Genomic DNA, 17,152 nt, shown 5'->3' on the forward strand with positions numbered 1-17,152 from the left:
TATTTGGGAGGTGCAAATGGTGTAGAATTAATGGAGGATAGTGGGAAGACACGCAGGTAGGGGCAAGGGGCACTGTCCCAAGAAGGAACTACCCTTAAAAGGTCCTGTTATTCTACACCACCCTGAAAGGAACCCTCCACCCCTTCCCATGTGAACAACCACCTGATAGGTAGATGAGCACATGGACAAAAACCTGATTGGACAACGGGTGCATGGAGGGTTAGTTGTATTAAAACAGGCCACCAGCAATCTCATAAACACCCCTAGACTTTGAAACTCCAAGGGCAATCCTTTCAGGTCCCCTCCCTCCTCAGGAGCCTTGTGCTGGTGCTCAATAAACTTTGCTTTGCTTCCCACCACTATTCATCTGGTCTTCCTCTTCATTCTTCTAAGTGGCGTGACCAAGAACTGTGGGCACTAAAGGAAAGACATCCTGAAACAGAACCCAATCAAGCACACAGGAGATGACAAATTTTACTCTTAGAGAAATGGGAAGCCGCTAAATATTACAAGCTGAGGAATTATATGGTTTTATATGTTATAAGGATTGTTCTGGGTACTGTGTTGGGGAGGAAGATGAGGTGCTGGTAAGTGTGGGGAAGTAGGGCAGTTAAGAAGATACCGTATTAGTCCATGTGAAGGACAGTGGTAAATGGAACTAGGATGGTGTACAACCTGGTCACATCCTCTTGAGCAGCAATTAAGTTCACATCCCCAATCACCTTTCTTATAAGGCTCTCACACTACTGGTCACTGTACATTCACCTTAGTTGCCCCAGGGCCAGACCAGTCCAGGGACAACCCCTATTTTTGAGAACCTAGCCGAAATTATTAAAATTAGCTAATCCCAAACCTGTTTGCCCTGCGTCACCCTCCACTTCCAGTGGAAACCACAATAAAGATGTTTGCTCACGGTTTCCCTCCCTTCCTCTGCCTTGTGACCCAACGGTAGTGCTTCCCTGAGTGGCCTTATGCTCTTTCTCCCCAGGCACTGGGACTGCTACAGTAACAACAACAACAAAAACAACACTCTAAAACTCTTTGTAGCTTCTGTCTGGTGATATGCCTCTGGCCTCACCGTACCTTGCTCAGGGTACTGAGGCTAAAACAAATAGACAATGTATGTTTCATAAATATATTTACTGAGTGAACAGTACTTCTTGGAAAGCATTTTGGCTTTAAAAATTTAAAGAAGTGCCAACAGTTGGTAGTTGCCCAATAAATATTTGATGACTTTCTTGAATTAATATTAAAAAGAATTTTCTAAAAGAGATATCAGTAGGGAAGATATTGCCTTAAATGTATGTACTCTTCAGAGATGTTCACTTAGTGTGTTAATTCAGAAGAGACTCAAGTATTTGTTGGATAATTATAATATTTTAAGTATTTTAAATTAGTGTTTTGCCACACCTGAGAGTTTTTGATTCTTCGATAGCTACCGTTGATGATATTAAAATCTACTAAGGGAGATCAAACAAATGCAACAGAGAAGCACACATAAAAGAATTGTAGAAACGTTAGAGCTATCTTCTATATTAAAAGGTTAATCTTTAGGGGTTGATATTGATGGTTGGCAAGTATAATTTTTAAAGAAGACAGGACTTTGGTAAAAGAAGACAACAGTAAAGTTGTCCGTGTGAAAAGTGTTGTGCCTCAGGTCTTGGCATGGATGAATAAAGAATTAGAGACCTGCAGCGCCCAAAGCTAAAGCAGAAAGTGGTTTTATTAAAGCCACAGTACACTCTGTAAGGGAGAGCAGGCAGTTTCCTCCCCATGGAATGGCTGCTGTGCTGTTCTGGGATTGGATATTATTGGGTCTCTCTGGGCTCGGAGGAGCTGTGAGGTACAGTGGGGTGATCTCTAATGGAGGCTGCTTCCAATCACTTGGGGGATTCCTCCCACCGGTTGGGTGGGGGAGTTTGTGACTCTACAGGGTTTCTACCAGATCCCTCTCGGCAGCTTTTCTCCCTGGGGAGAGGGCTAGAACTGCGAGGCACATGGCATTATAATGAGACTATGGGTTACCCTGGGACAGAGGTGGGAGAGGAGAGTGCCTGCTCTGCACCTGTGGCTCTTGGTCTGTTAGCCCCAGGGAGTCTGAAGGTTAGGATGTTGTTCCTTTCCACTTCTAATGTGTAACCCATTTATCACCACCCTTGTCTCCTGCCTCCTCAAAGACTCGGTACTCTGCCGCAGGCATTCCTTCCACTGCTCATATCTAGCTTCTACCTAACACAGTGTTAAGGAGTTTCTAGAAAAAAATGCTTGGGCATCATTCGGTGACATGTGGTGATGAGTCTGGGTTCAGATTTCCCTGGTTGGACTTGAAAGAATTAGACTGGGTATCTGCTATACATGAAAGCAGTTAGTTAAAGTTGACAGACTCAGAAACCATTATTATTTAATAATTTTATGTTTCAAATTAAAATACAGTGTAATTTTTTTTGGACATACTGCTATGGATTTTATCAATTACATAATTCCATTTGAGCATCACCACAATCAGGGTACGTTTTGTCACCTCCCAGATTTCCTTCATGCTATCCCTTTGTAGTCACACCCTCCTCTCCCTACTAGCTCCTGAAAGGCATTGATACATTCTTGGTCACTCTAGTTTTGTCTTTTGCAGAATACTTCACTCAGCGTAATGCCTTTATGATTCATCCAAAGGATTCCAAGGGCTAAAAGTATAGTATGATGGTTTACATACTCATTCACCCAGTGAAAAAGACATGTGGATTGTTGCCAGTTTTTAGAAATTCTGTATTTGACTGCTATAAATGTCCAGGTACCATTTTTTATGTGAACATAAACTCTTACTTCTTTGGGAAGAATACCCAAAAGTATTGGATTGAAAATCCAATTGGAAAAGTATTGGAATACCCAAAAGGATTGCTGAGTCATACAGGGAATGTATGTTTAACTTTATGAAATAGTGCTAAACTGTTTCTAAAGGAACTATTATTTTATATTTTCATCAGCAGTATAAGAGAGTTTCAGTTACTTTGCCTCCTTGCTGACATGAGATGTCATTGGGGTTTTTTTGTTTTGTTTTTTAAATTATTTGTTTATTTATTTATTTACTTATTTGTGAGAGATAAAGAGCATGTGTGCACAGGGGCAGAAGGAGAAGGTGAGAGGCCTACTCCCCGCTAAGCCTGGAGCCATATGGGGGCTAAAGGGGTGGCTGGAGGTGGGGCTGGACCCACACCCTGAGATCATGACCTGAGCCAAAATCAAGAGTCTGATGCTTAACTCACTGAGGTACCCAGGCACCCCAGAGATGTCAGTGTTTTTATTTCAGCTATCCTAATAGAATGTAATGGTATCTCATTGTGTTTTTTTAAATTGTATTCATATATCTTCTAACCTTTTGTTTTGAAATAATTGTAGATTCACATGCATTTGTAAGAAATAACAAAGGGAGATCACATATATACCCTTCAATCCAATTTCCGCCAATGGTAACTGTAGAATCATATCACAATCTGAAAGTTAACATTGATTAATTAAATAAAAAATACCAGGGACCTGTGGGTGGCTCAGTCAGTTAAGCGGCGGCCTTCCTCAGGTCATGATTCCAGAACCCTGGGATTGAGCCCTGCATGGGCTCCTTGCTCAGCCGGGAGCCTTCTTCTCCCCCTGCCTGCTCTCCCTGCTTGTGCTCGCTTTCTCTCTGTCAAATAAATAAATAAAATCTTTTTAAAAAAATACCAAACACATCAAATAAATAAACTGGCTTTATTCAGATTTTTCCAGTTTTATATTACCCGATTATGTATTTAATTTCATGTAATTTTATCTCAGGTGTAGATTTATGTAACTATTATCATAGTCAGGATACAGAACAGTCCCATTGCAAAAATTTTTTGAGCTACACTTTATTAGCCACAGCTTCCTTCCTCCCTGTCCTTCTCCCTAATTCCTGGCAACCACTTATCTCTCTATAGTCTCTCTACAATTTTTTCATTCCAAGATTAAATAAATGGAATGATATGGTATGTAATATTTTGAGATTGGCCTTTTCTATTTAACGTAATTCCCTGAGATACATCTAAGTTATGACATGTATCAATAGTTCATTCATTTTTTTAAATTTAAATTCTATTAATTAATATATAATGTATTATTGGTTTCAGAGGTAGAGGTCAGTGGTTCATCAGTCTTATGTAATACCCAGGGCTAATTACCACACATACCCTCCCCAGTATCCATCACCCAGTTACCCCACCACCCCACCCACCTCCCCTCCAGCAACTCTCAGTTTGTTTCCTGAGACTGAGTCTCTTATGGTTTGTCTCCCTCTCTGATTTTGTCTTGTTTTATTTTTATCTCTTTTTCCCTATGATCCTCTGTTTTGTTTCTTAAATTCCACATATGAGTGAGATCATATGATAATTGTCTTTCTCTGATTGACTTATTTCGCTTAGCATAAGTTCATTCCTTCTTATTGCTGAGTAGTATTCTGTGTATGGCTATATCAGAGTTTGCTTAATCATTCACTCACTGAAGAAAATTTGGCTTGTTTCTGGTTTTATGCTATTATGGGTAAAGCTGCTAGGAACATTTATATACAGTTATTTGTGTTAACATAAGTTTTCATTTCTCTGGACTAAATGCCCAAATGTGTAATTGTTGGGTCGTATGCTGAGTACATATTTAGCTTTATAAGAAACTGCATACTATTTTCCAGAGTGACAGAGCATTTTCTAGTCCCACCAGCAACAAATGAGTAAGATTTGATTATTCTGTATCCTCACCCACATGTGGTGTTATCACTATTGTTTTTTATTTAGCCATTCTGGTAGCTCATTCTGGTTTTAATCTACATTGCCCTAATGTCTGAGAAGTCATATGTTCATTTTCCATCCTTCATTATATCCTTTTCAGCAAAGTATCTGTTCAAGTCTTTTGGCTATTTGTTAAATTGGGAGTTTTATTTATTTTTTTGAATAAATTTTGAGAGTTTTTTTTATGTGTTCTGGAGACATGGCCTTTGTCAAATAATGATGTGCAAGTATATTCTACTAGTCCACTAGTAGAATCAAAAACTCCTTGATTCTTAGATATTTAATCCCATTTAGCCCAAGTCTTTCTAGCAAAGAACTCACTTTGTCATATCTTGCTTATTGTGAGGATGAAATAAAAGTAGAATGGCGGGGCACCTGGGTGACTCAGTCGGTTAAGCGTCTGAATCTTGGTTGCAGCTCAGCTCGTGATCTCGGGGTTCTCGGATCTAGCCCCAAGTAGGCTCCATGCTTAGTGGGGAGTCTCTTTCCCTGTCTCCCTCCCCCTGCTCTCTCTTGCACACACACACACACACACACACACACACACACACACTGTCTCTCTCTCAAATAAATAAATGAATCTTTAAAAAAATAAGTAGAATGCCAACACTGCCAACTGAAAATTTTGTGAGCAAGAAAAACATAAAAATTATTCCAATAATAAATCATTTTTGATACAGGTTTTTAAAAAAGGATATACAGAGAAAAAGGAAACTAATGGAGTGTTAGGGAATAAATGAGTTACCCCTAAGTATCTTGCTTCTTCAGTGACTTCATTTGAAAGCAAACATCTATTTTCTGTTGTCAGTTTGCAATCTGCTGACTGCAGCAGCAAGCCAGGAGATGTCAGTGAAGGGAAATTATTGTTCCTATAACATAATTTGAAGCTTTAAAAATTTAGCCATTAAAACTGTTGATGAAACCAGTTGTAACCATAATTTTGTTATTGTGGTTATATTTGCAATTTATTCCTGATCTCAGCAGGTCATTATAGAATGTAAATATTCTAGGTTAACAGAATGATATGACAACCTTTGGTTTGGGGGCATGTGGCCAAAATGCACGTTCAGAGCATCTCCAAACATATATAGTCATAGGACAATATAAGGAAATTCAAAACGGAAATCATTGATTAGCTTCATTATCTCTACCTTGATGTGTGCTTTAGTTTTCTTTCTCTGGCTTTATAAGGTTGTTATTTGAGACACTTCACTAAGTCAAAGAGCTGGCATCAATAAAAATTATCTGTGTTTCTTAATAATAGGATGAAATTGCTAGGATGTTATTGACATTAGGTAGTGCAGCGAACTAAATCACCAATAGCAAACACAATTATGTTGAATAAAAATCTGTTTTAACACAAAGAACTTAAAATGTGTCCATTACTGTTGATCTTCAACACTAGAGTTTTAAAGGGATTATTCACACAACAGGTATTTATGGTTCACAAATCATGTGGCAAGCAAGTACCATGTTAGGTATTATGGAAAGGGAAGTAAATAATAATAAAAACCATAGCAACTAACATCTGTTGAGAGCTCATTATATGTTAGGCCCTACACAAATGCATATCAATATTCACAGTAACAATATAACATTTTAAAGATAAGGGGAAAAGGCTCGTTGGATAACTTGTTCAAGGCCATATAGTAGCAAGTATAAGCACTAAGTCTGATTAGTGTCTGTATAAGTCCAGCACCAGTGCGTTCAATACCAGTATACAATATAAACCATTGTTCCTCAGTGCACATGCAAAGAGGAGACAAATCTAACATATATCAAATAATTTGTGAGTGAGAACAAAGATTTCTGTAGTGCAGTAAAGACAATATAGATAGTTAGAATTGAAAGAGAGAGGACCGAGGGCTGGGACTTTAAGGATGAGCAGGGTTTTATTTGGAGGAAGAGATGAGGGAACACATTCTAGATAAATAATAATGTGAACAAAGATACTTGAAAGGCTGATTTTTCTAGGGAAGTAAGGAAATATTTTTTGGTAGAAGGAATAGTGAGTTCACCACTTATATTATTTCCCTAAGCGTATTTCCAAATTTTAAATCTTTATAGCTTGAATGTTCTGTTATTCAACTACTTATATTAAAGATAAAGATTCTGATGTAGACTGGTTAAGGCATTTCCTAATAAATAGCACACCATATTAAAATTGATGATTAATAGATCATTTTAAAGTTGATAAGATAGGAAATGGAATAAAAGTAATACTTTCTAAGTATTCTGGCATCAATATTTCCTTTTCCTTTTTTTTTTTTTTTTTTACCATTGCAATAAGGTTGATCACTGAGGTGGTATTTCTCATTTACAGATAAGGATTCCATAACAGAGAGAGAATAATTTGCCCAAGGACACACAACTACTTATCAGAAAGGAGAGATTCTAAGCCTGTGATTTTTGTGAGCCAGTACAAGTCAAATTTTTAGAGAGGTTTATAGCTGTTTCTCACATATTTTTCAGCCTTCATACAATCTTTTCTTCTACAGGAAGACTTACTAAATTCAACCACTACAATTCTTTCACTTAAAAAAATTGTCTACTACTTCAGCATTGTCTGTGAGTTTGATTTCTGACACTAAAATAATCAAAAATTTATATAAGCGTGTAACTTGTGATTGGGTCAGTTATTATATGAGGGGTAGTTGTCATTATATGTCTGGTGTTAAAATCTATTCATTGATTTTAGACCGAAATATTTCAGAGAAAGTCACTGATGTGCTTTATCACTATATCACTGTATACTAGATTTTTTATTCTATGCCCTTTTTTAATCAAGAAAGTGCAAAATTTCTTATAGTCAGGCAGCTTAATATTGGATTTGGACTGCACATTTGATGGAATTCAATCACACAATTTTTTTCTGGGTAAACTTGGAATATTACATATATTGCTTTTCTGAAATGCACTTTTTAGATGCCAATTTCTGGGGGGAAATATTGCACAGAGATGGATTTAAAGGTAACCATTTGAAGCTGGAGATACCTATCAGAGACGCCAGGATTCTCTTTCCAAGTCAGGTATTAGAGATTGAAACAGATGTCCACAGTAATTAAGCACACACACACACACATACACACACACACACACATACAAACACACAGTGGGTGGGTGGGGGTGCAGAAGAATACCAGAGTTAAATTATTTAATTTCAAATTCTTATTCTGCCATCATAGACAAGAAACACATAGGTGGATAGGAATATTATTGTTTGCAGTATGGACTTCTGTGGAACAGTATTATGGAGAGAAGAGGGTGAGAAGATATTACTTTCAGGTGGGTACTGCTAGCTAATTCCCCACTCTATTCCTAGGAGTAAATATTTTGAAGATAGGAGACTGGGTTTCCCATCTACAAAGTAGAACAGTTAGTAGATTGTTAGAATTTTGCATTAATAGACTGCAAACATTTTTATAGGGCCACTTTATAAGTTTTAGAAAGCTATAGAAATGTTTTGTTATCTTAGAGCCAATACCCATTGTTCACAGAATTCACCCACATAGGCATTTTGGAATCTCTTACCATAAAGGTTTCTTTCATTGCCTACCTTTCCAGAGCATCAGAGAATCTCTGTTCACCTCCAGGATGCCTCTGGAAACCACAGGAATTATTTCTCAGTCACTTTCTTTAAGCTTGGGGTTTCTTACGAGGAGGCTGAATATGGAATGTTGTTGAAATTCTGTGAGGACCACACAGAGGTTACAGTGCTGTGCAAATAAAGACAAATGCATGGGAAAGAAATACACTGAAATGAAAACAGTGGTTGTATTAAGGGATACTTTTTTTTTCATTAAATAACATTCATGTAACTTGTTTACTAAAATTTCTGTAAGTATCAAAATTACATAAATCAGGAGGGAAAAAATACTTAGATCTTTAGGAGTACCAGTGTTGTTTCATGACAAAATTTTAGACTGGAAACTCGATCATAGCTGTACAATTATGGTAATTCCATGGTTTTCCCTTTTTATATTTTAGAAACCTCAGCAATAGTAGAACATTTGGAATAGTAAACAAGCCTGAGTAGCTTTAGAGGAAGGTTCCTGTCAATAAAAGGCTTCCTTTGCATTCTCATGGATACAGTTTAGTGTATTGCCATAGGAAATAATACTGCTGCAAATTAGATAACTATAATTAACTATTTTTTCCTGCTTTAATTTTCATTATAAAATATGGTTACCTCCACATCTAAATTTGCTTTCATATCCCTGATGTAAGAGTAGGTTGCAAGACAGGTCAGTTGTGCTCTTTGAAAAATATCTATAACTTCATGGAAGAATGGTCCGTATTTACAGTCTGGGAAGTAACCGAACTAGAAAATCTAATGTTATGTTTCTGCAGATTTACTGTCACTTTAATGCTGTGTTATCACAATCCTCTTATACTTTTATAGTCTAGGGTAGTTTTAGGTTAATGCACATTTAATGAAAAGTGAAGTGAATGGTACTGGGCATATGCAAATATAACTGCTATCACCTGAGTGAATTGCCTCTTAATATTACATATAGCTATTTCTAAAGTACAACCCAGTACTCTTGTAATTGAGAAGGCAGAATTTTAAATCCATGATAAATTTGAGATGAGATAGGTTATAAGTTTTTTGATATTCAGTGCCTTGTTTAAAAACATCTCTGTCCTTACTCAGGAGCAAGTAAGGCTGAGGATGTAGGGTTGGACAAATGTTCTCTCCTCATTTGGAGCCAAACCAATTTCGCAGGAGAAAGGAAAACATGGAGGAAGAGGTGGATCGGCTTCGCAATGTCATACGATCATGTTTGACTAGGAAAGAGAAGTGAGAGTGCGTTTTTAAGGAACTATTTATCCACTATTAACAGTCTCCCCTCCTCGAAAGTTTATTTGTTGTATTGTTTACATATATCAAACCAGAAATATTTTGGGGAGGGGAACCACTGGAAATATGGACTTCATAAGATGTCATCTATATAAATGAAAATGTAAGAAATGGAGCATCTTAACTGCCTTGGTAGTAGGGGAGGGTGTGGAACCCTGGTCTCTGCGGCAGCCCAGAATGGACACCTAGGTCCAAACTCACTCAGCCACTTTTCCCTGCTGGAGGCCTTTCGTTTCCTTATTTGTACAACATAGGGTTGTCTGAGATTTTTTCAAAGTCATATCAAAGTCTTTTATCCAGTTTTTCAGAATACAGCCTTGAATTCAAGAATCACCCTGCAAACAACTGTATCTGCATGGCTCATGTTATTTTGTTAACCCCCTTGATCCCCCTTTGATGATATGAAGCTTTTAATTCTTTTTTTCAATTTCTCTAAATATCCAGGCATCTTTGATGTTAGTCAAGCTTTAAAAAAAGCAGATGTAGGAAGTGAACAGATTGAATAAATGATTATAATTTATGAGAATATTAAAAAGTCATTTTAGTTCAAAGATGATATCAGCAAAACAATCAAGCAAATAAAAACACAGAAACATGATGATTACACCTTTTCTTACATGTAAATAATCAGATCAGTACGGAAAAAAATATTTAAAAAAAAAGACGTCCCCCTTCAGTAAACAATAACTCTTCACAAAATGCTAATCTTAACAATGTAAAAAAAAAATAGTCTTTTTCAATGTAAAACGGTGTATCCACTTTGGAAAACAAGTTTGGTAGTTCTCTGAAATGTCAAGTGTAGTTGTCATATAACCCACCAATTGTAAATTCCTAGCTCTCTGCCCGAGAGAAATAAAAACATAGATCCACACAGAAACTTACACATGAACGTTCATATCATCATTCCTCCCAGTGTACAAAAAGTGGAAACAACCAAAGTGTCCATCAAACGATGAATGGGATAAAAAATGTGTGGTATATTCCTACAATGAAATGCTCTTCAGCTGTAAGAAGGAATGATGTACAGACCCATGCTACACCATGGATGAACTTTGAAAATATGTTAAGTGATAGAAACAAGTCTCAAAAGACCATGTGTGTTATAATTCCATTTATATGAAAATTCCAGAATAGGCAAATCTGTAAAGACAGTGCATTAGTGGTTGCCTGGGACTGGGATGGGAATATGAGGAGGGACTGCTAATGGAATGGTTTCTTTGGGGGGAAGACGAAAATGCCTATAATTAGATTATAGCAGTGATTGTGCAACTCTGCAGATATAATAAAAACCACTGAATTGTACTTTAAGTGGATAAATTTTATGGAATATGAATTATATATATCTCAATAAAGCTACTAAAAATCGTCTTATTTTATGAAGGTAGGCCAAAGTATTTTAAGACTGATTGCAAATATGAAACTATAAATGATCCTTGCTTATTTTGAATCTTATAAAATGGAAATTTTAATATACTGGAAGGTGGGCTATAATATTAATGTCAGGGATGAGTAATTATAGCTGACATAGATTTATCTGAAAATATAGCAACAGTTGTACCATATGTTGATATAGTGTTATAGCCCTGGAGTTACACAGACAAATCTACAATTCAGGAACTTGATTTAGGCTGGAGGTATTAACTGGGACATAGTAAATACATTGAAGTTGGCATTTATAGACATGACACTGGATGAAATCATCAAGGTAGTGAGTATAGAGACAGGAGAGACGTTGCGACATTCAGAGGTCTTATAGAAGAGGAGGAATCACCGAAGGAGCTTGAGAAAAGAATTAGCTGGTAGCTTAGCTGCAAACAAAGGGTATGTGATGTCCTGTGAGGTGAGGGTATTACCCAGACCTGGCCCTTGGATGAAACTGTGGCATTTTTGGCAGCTACAATTGCAAAGACAACAGTAGTGTGCTGAGAATGTTTCAGCTACCCACACGTTAGATCTTACCAGATCACCCGTCTTGCCTCCAAGTTATGGTGTTCATAATTATCAGCTTCAGTGGAGAGGTGGAGATATCTGAGCTTATTAAACAAACAGTTAATAACTGATAGGGAATTGCTGTAGTAGGTGAAGAAAAAATTGGGGAAGGAGGAGAAAAAAAATGTTCAAAATTGAAAGTTGGAGGCTAGGAGTCATTGTAATTTGATTATTGAAATCCATTTTATACCCCAAGCTGGTAAAAATTAATTATTTATTGGAACAAAAATTCCACATTCTAGTAAAATGCTTTATGTAAAATAATATTCCTTTAGATCATTCAGAATGCCCTCTGTGCTTTTTTTGTTTCCTGCTAATAGGCTAATCATGCCAAGGCTAACAAAAAGAGTTCAGAGACTTAAAATTAATAAAAGTGCATTGCACAGCCTTGCCATGCAGTGTGGATAGTCTGTAAAGACAGCAATTTCCAGATCTATCCATAATGAAATAGGAATTGAAACATAAAAATTAGCCAACCTTAAACAGGTAGGCAGAGGGTTTCATTCATTTTACTCACTAGAGAATCCAGGCTGAAGGAAACACCAACAATTTATGTCACTGTCGTCTCAATATGAGGCTTCAGGGTTCTCCATGACTGGGTCCCAGTGTAGACAATGAGGATTGAATATTAAATGCTCATGCACATGAAGTCACATGTCTCTTCTTACATTTTCCTGTTGAAAACAAGTCACTTGGCTATGCCTATTGTTCTGGGTACAAACAAGTGCATCTTCTCTTGTGTCTGGAATCAGACACCCAGGTGTGTTGGGGTATGCTAGTGATGTCTGTTAGACCCAAGTGTCCCTTGTGACCTGATCATCAGAACTGCTAAGCCTACCTGCCTGTTGTACTTCCCCTCTGCATTTATAAGCCCTGTGTGTTTGAATTGGATTGGAGGTGCTAAGGAAAGGGGAAAAAAAGTTCACTATGACCCTTAAGGAATTTATTTAAAAAAAAAAGAAAAAAGGATAGGATAGGATGATAGCAGAGAATGTGGAGTGTCAATGATGTTTTAAGAAGATAATCTTAGTTCACTTTGTAACAGAGTACTTTAAATTATTGAATGGTGTGTTGTTATTCCCTTTTCTTCTCTTATCCTATTTATTTTCTCTTTCTCGCTAGGAGGACCTTCTCTTTCTAGCTAGGAGGCACCGTTAAAGTAAGCCATGTTACCCATGGATTTGGAGATGGGTAACCATATCAAAGAAGTGATGGCTACAAAATTAAATTTAAATTTATAAACTCAACTCTGAAATCTCATATATAAGAGAAAAATTTAGATTTGAGCAGAGTGGATTTTTTCCCCCCTACTCTCAGACTACATTTGAGACTCCTTTGACTAAGAGAGGATCATCAGAGAGAGCCCACAGAAACAGGAGGTGTGCAGAAAGAGGCTCTCTTCAAAGATTCTTTGCCAAGTCTTAGATGGTAAATGTCTCGGAAAAGTAGACACATCTGCAGTAAGTTGGAGTGTAGTGGGGATGTGAGAGGGCCTTAAGTAGAATTTTGGAATATGAACAGCTGAAATTTAGCAAAGAAATTGTTAGGCATGCATAGTAGGCTTAAAAGGGCCAAGATGAATTGAGAGAGTGTAAACTTGGTGTGAGCCAAGTAGGCTTTTTTTTTTTTTTTTTTTTGTATTTCAAAATACAGTCTTTTTATTTTTTTTATTTTAATTTTTTTTATTATATTATGTTAGTCACCATACAGTACATCCCTGGTTTCTGATGTAAAGTTCGATGATTCATTAGTTACGTATAACACCCAGTGCACCATGCAATACGTGCCCTCCTTACTACCCATCACCAGTCTATCCCATTCCCCTACCCCCCTCCCCTCTGAAGCCCTCAGTTTGTTTCTCATAGTCCATAGTCTCTCATGCTTCATTCCCCCTTCTGATTACCCCCTCTTTCTTTATCTCTTTCTTCCAAGTAGGCTTTGATATGAATATTTCTCCTTTGTTGCCTGAAGCAAGAGACAGAAGAAGCAATGTTGGGGACCTGGTTGAGAGTGTGGCAGTAAAGGTTATATAACGGAAACTTAACAAAAAACCTTGGGGTACCACTGCCTTGAAGTCACAATAATACCATCTTAACAGAGTTACTATAAGCTAACGCTAAAATACTGTAATATACCTTTAAAATTTTTTAAAAAGCAAAGTTTTCCAAGGGGAAAAAATCATCTTCCTTAGAATGCCATTTTAGAAGCTTCTGAATTGTTTATTTGTTTTATCAGCTCTGGAAATGTTAAAAGCCTTTTGGGAATATGTTGATGTTGAAAGAAGTTAATATATTCCACATGCTTCTATGATTTTCTATTAAGTTCAAGTTATTTTACTCATAAAAAGTAACACAGTAAATCCTTTTGCTTTTGTTCAGTTTAACTCTAGAGTCTATGCAGTTTTTCTGGATGAGAGGAAGCATAGTATAGTAGTAAACACAAACACTGGCTCATCAGATAGGGTTTGCTAGATGTGTGCACCTCAGTTTTCCCAGCTGTAAAATGGCGCTCATAACACACACTTCTCAGGTTTGTTATGAAGACTAAGTGACTGATGTGTGTAAAATGCTCAATAAAGTCCCTAGCACATGAAAGACTTTTTGGCAAAGGTAGGTTACTATTTTTGTTATAAAAGATCTGGTCTTTATTTACTTTTTTATTTTTTTAATGATTTTATTTATTTCAGAGTAGCAGGGGAGGGGTAGAGGGAGAAGCAGGCTCCCCACTGAGCAGGAAGCCTGAATGGGGGCTTGATCCCAGGACACTGAGATCATGACCTTAGCCGAAGGCAAGACCCTTAACTGACTGAGCCACCCAGGCATCCCAAGATCTTGGTCTTTAGAAGTGGTTGTTCTCTTTTGGTAAAATCTCTTTATAAAAATAATAAATGCTAGAGTTAGAAGGATCTCCATAGTATGGACTTCAGTCTCCCACCAGAGCTGGGCTTGTGTCTTTAGAGTTCCAGATGACATTCCCCCAACCTGCCCTTGAATTATTTCATTGTTACCATGCACATGATATTAGAAGGGTGCTAAACCCAATGAAAGAGAGATTCAATTATTAAAACATTGTTCTAATTCAACTTTGCCTCCTCTGAGAGTCCCATAGGAGTCCCATATTTATTCTGCCTGTGGAACTATATTGAAAAAAGCCTTTATTCTATCTTCTACATGGAAATCCTTGAAATAACAAAATATTTAAAATGTTTCCCCTACACTTATATCTCAGGGCAAAAATAATCTTTGTCTATATATGAGGATTACAGTATAAAATCCTTATCAGTCAGTAAATATTCATTTCTGAGAGCACAGTTCGATTTAAAAATACATTTAAAAAAGGTCACCTCTCACTTTTTTCTCTTCTGAAGTAATGTTACCATCAGTCACTCTTTCAAATTTGTTAGAAACAACAGTAACATCTAGAATTCTGGATAATGAAATAGGAACTCATAACACATAAAATTTAGCCAAATCACTTGTAGGGAGATTTAAAATGGTGTATCACTTGTTGGAGAAATATAAGTGAAAATAAAAACTTCTCCCAACCCAGAAAATGTCTCTGCAAAAGTAAAAGAGAAAGAAAATAATTCTATTATTGTATAAACATTAAACCACAATGTGATGTGTATCACAAGGCAATCTGCTAAGGGGTTGTAGAGACAGAAAGAAATCTCATCCTTTCTTATAAAGCCAAATAGATACCCATTACATACATGTTTTCAAGTTAAACAATTAGACCTCAAGTAAGAAGAATTAATAGCACCATTATTATACGTAGTTTATCCTAAATTCATGTGGTAATTGGGGTGATCATCTGTGTTAATTGGCTTTATTCAAAGGAAAAACAAACTTCTCATATCTTTATGACAGGAGGTAGTTTTGCAGCTGGGTGCAAGGTGCCCACCCAAGTTAGGCTCCTACCTTCCCACAGCAACCAGGAGGGAGAGGTGCCATTTCTCTGGATGTTTCCAATTTCAAGAGGTGGATATCAGGTCCTTGAAGAGGGCATTCCTGTACCATAAAGCTGGCAGGAGGCTTATTTAGCTTCCAAAAGGATTTACATATATTTCAGAGACAGAAAAAGAATTTACATTTCTGATGTTAATTATCTAAAAAAGGGGAGGGAGGAGAAATCTCTTTATCTTTAACAGAGAGAATTAAGTCTCTTATTTTTAACTTTTATCCGTCCTTACCCCTGTAACCCATGTTTGTTATTAGATTTTGTATCATATGTTGTTGTGGACTACTATGAACTAAAGAGGTTCATTCCTGGAAGCTGGTATGCCCCAGCATCTTATGTACCGTGTGGGAACACATGAGAAATCTGAAGAAAATAATGAGAGGAATTCACAATGTGTTGCAAAGACACTTCGACACCTAAGTTTATCCATTAATTAGGGGGAATGATAGGATCTTTGTTATAACCTCTGGAGAGTTTGAGCACTCATCCTGACTCAGGAGATGGAAAGAAATAATCTCCACTTCAGGGCACAGTAGAGCATATTTATAAAAAATATGCCTGTGATGCACACCAGGGTTCCTTAAGAATCAATGAAACATTCAGACTCCCAAGACGCTTGCCGTGAGCCTACTCAAGGCAGGGCAGCACTGGGCATTCCTCGTTCCTCTCATGGGAACCCCTGCATTAGCAGTTTGCGTAGCAGTTCACATGGCTGTCAGGGAGTTTCCTTCTCAGGTGGAGCTCATGTTCAAGGAGATGGATCCCATATTGGGCACACGTGGGAACTGTCTTGATTTAAAAATCTTCTGCTTAGAAGCTACAGGGGCTGCAGGAGAACAGTATTTCCTGTAACAACTGTATAGACATAGTATTCAGGATCCCTGCAAGGAACTTTTATAAGAGTCACTGAATCCAGGGAAGCTAAGCTATGGCATCCAACAGGAACTTACAGTCTGTTTATAGTCTTTTCCATTCCAATGCAATTTACCAATCAGGGTTCATTTTTGAAATAAGCAATGTTGAGATATCTATATACATATATATGTGTATATACACACACATATGTATGACGTTTTATATTTAACAGAGCTATAGAGTTAAATTGAAAGTGAAATAGCAGCAGAGAAAAGGGTTATGTTAATCCATGATCTATTGTGATCTTAAGCGAGTTCATCTGTTTTAACCTCAACTTCTCATCTCTAAAATGGAGACCATGTCCTTATCTCATAGTATGAGCTGTGTAGATGTGACATGACAAGGTGGGAGAAAGCATCAGTCAATGAGTAAGTGTTCTTTAAAGCTGTCTGTGATGATCTATGAAGTTGTGATGGTTCAGATCTTATTTTTGGAAAGTTCTGCTCTCGAGAGTCACTATTGAGAGGAAACCTCGAAGTACAAAAACAGTGCCCACTCTTAGATCTGGAAAACATCTCTTCAAGATAAAAATCTGTAGCAGAATTGTAGCAAACTCATGGTTATGAGCAAACCTGGGCTGCAGGTTTCAAGTGAATGGTGGGCAAGCTGTGAGGCCAGGGGATTGGGTTTCAATCTA

Source organism: Ursus arctos, unplaced genomic scaffold (assembly GCF_023065955.2).
Source record: "Ursus arctos isolate Adak ecotype North America unplaced genomic scaffold, UrsArc2.0 scaffold_20, whole genome shotgun sequence".
Classification (NCBI taxonomy): Eukaryota; Metazoa; Chordata; class Mammalia; order Carnivora; family Ursidae; genus Ursus; species Ursus arctos.